Source organism: Entelurus aequoreus, linkage group LG24, assembly GCF_033978785.1.
Source record: "Entelurus aequoreus isolate RoL-2023_Sb linkage group LG24, RoL_Eaeq_v1.1, whole genome shotgun sequence".
NCBI classification, from domain to species: Eukaryota; Metazoa; Chordata; class Actinopteri; order Syngnathiformes; family Syngnathidae; genus Entelurus; species Entelurus aequoreus.
The window spans coordinates 29898353-29900720 of record NC_084754.1 but is presented as its reverse complement, the minus strand read 5'-3'; positions in this window follow the sequence as shown (position 1 = coordinate 29900720).

Sequence of the window (2368 nt, the reverse complement as noted above, 5' to 3'; positions counted from 1 at the left end):
ACATGTCAGGTGAAAACTAATGGGTTGCTATGGAAACAAAACAAGGAACTAAGAAAGTGTCCAAAAAACAAACAGCACATGGCCAAACAAAAACATGATCAACACAGACATGACAAAAGCATGTAAACAAACAGCTTGGGCCTTAAGAGGTTAAGCATTAGATACCTTTTTACCTGCACACTGCCTCCTGCTGTCGTCTGCATATTGTGATCACGACAAACAATGTTCCCGACATCCACAAAGCAATTAGCTACCGGCTGCCACCTACAGATATGGAAGAGTATTACACGGTTACTCTGCCGCGCTCTAGACAGCACAGACACTCAACAACGGCACATTATTTGCGGATTATAAATATTTTTAACCCAATTAGGTGAAATGACATCATCTCCCACGGCACACCAGACAAGATCTCACGGTACACTAGTGTGCCGCGTCACAGTGGTTGAAAAACACTCCTCTGCATGACACCTGCATGAAATCAGTGTGGTCAGCTGACAGCTTCTTTGCAAACAGACAGCGCTCACGTCTAAAAATAGTTTTGCAGGCCGGACACACACTTGCCTGAGAAAACTTGTCCCCACAAAAGCTGTGCAAATCAGGAATGTTTGTTGAAATAAATAAATCTCCCCTCATTTGAAGCGAGGAACTCACAGGCGCACACATTTCCTGTCTTTGGGGGAATAAAACCTGGTGACAATGTCAGAGGGGATGAGAGTGATACTGAGGGGTGGAGAGATGAGTGCCATCATATCAGCAGTGAGAGCATACAGTAGACTTCATCTGTGTGGTGTTTGAGTGCATGACTAACATTACATTACATCCTTCACTCATCTGCATTCTCATCTTCTCTGGATCTTATGTCAACAAAGTGTATGCTGTAGGTCTCTGTGAGTATTTGGACTGTAAACGATCCCCAAGAACGGGGGTCGGCAACCCGCGGCTCTAGAGCCGCATGCGGCTCTTTAGCGCCGCCCTAGTGGCTCTCTGGAGATTTTTCAAAAATGTATGAAGAATGGAAAAAGATGAGGGGGAAAAAAAATCTATTTTTTTGTATTAGTATGGTTTCTGTAGGAGGACAAACATGACACAAACCTCCCTAAATGTTATAAATCACACTGTTTATATTAAACATGCTTCACTGATTCGAGTATTTGGCGAGCGCCGTTTTGTCCTACTTATTTTGGCGGTCCTTGAACTCACCGTATAGTTTGTTTACATGTATTGATTGATATAACTTTCTCCGACTTTCTAGGACGTGTTTTATGCCACTTTTTCTGTCTCATTTTGTCCACCACACTTTTAACGTTGTGCATGAATGCACAAAGGTGAGTTTTGTTGATGTTATTGACTTGTGTGGAGTGCTAATCAGACGTATTTGGTCACTGCATGACTGCAAGCTAATCGATGCTAACATGCTATTTAGGCTAGCGATGTGTACATATTGCATCATTATGCCTCATTTGTAGCTATATTTGAGCTCATTTAGTTTCCTTTAAGTCCTCTTAATTACATTTATATCTCATGACACACTGTCTGTATGTAATATGGCTTTTAATTTTTTGCGGCTCCAGACAGATTTGTTTTTGTATTTTTGGTCCAATATGGCTCTTTCAACATTTTGGGTTGCCGACCCCTGCCCAAGAAGAAGCAGCACACACACAAAATCTTTGCAATCTCAGCTGATGTTATTTTAGAAAACACTTTGAAAATGAAACCATTTTCACTGGTGGGTTGCACATGGTTCACTGGTACACATAAGTAGACCACCATCGTTAATCAAATTAGTTTCATCCTAATACTCTCCACTTATGTGGCTTTTTAGCACTATTATTTTCTCATTATCCTAATAATGTTGTGATTCAGCAGTCTTATCTACAAAACCCAAAACCAGTGAAGTTGGCACGTTGTGTAAATGGTAAATAACAACAGAATACAATGATTTGTAAACCTTTTCAACCTATATTCAATTGAATAGACTGCAAAGACAAGATATTTAACGTCGAACTGAGAAACATTGTTATTTTTTGCAAATATTAGCTCATTCGGAATTTGAGGCCTGCGACATGTTTCAAAAAAGCTGGCACAAGTGGCATAAAAGAAAGTTGAGGAATGCTCATCAAAACACTTATTTGGAACATCCCACAGGTGAACAGGCTAATTGGGAACAGGTGGGTGCCATGATTGGGTATAAAAGCAGCTTCCATGAAATGCTCAGTCATTCACAAACAAGGATGGGGCGAGGGTCACCACTTTGTCAACAAATGCGTGCGCAAATTGTCCAACAGTTTATGAACATTTCTCAACGAGCTATTGCAAGAAATTTAGGGATTTCACCATCTACGGTCTGTAATACAATCATTGGTAC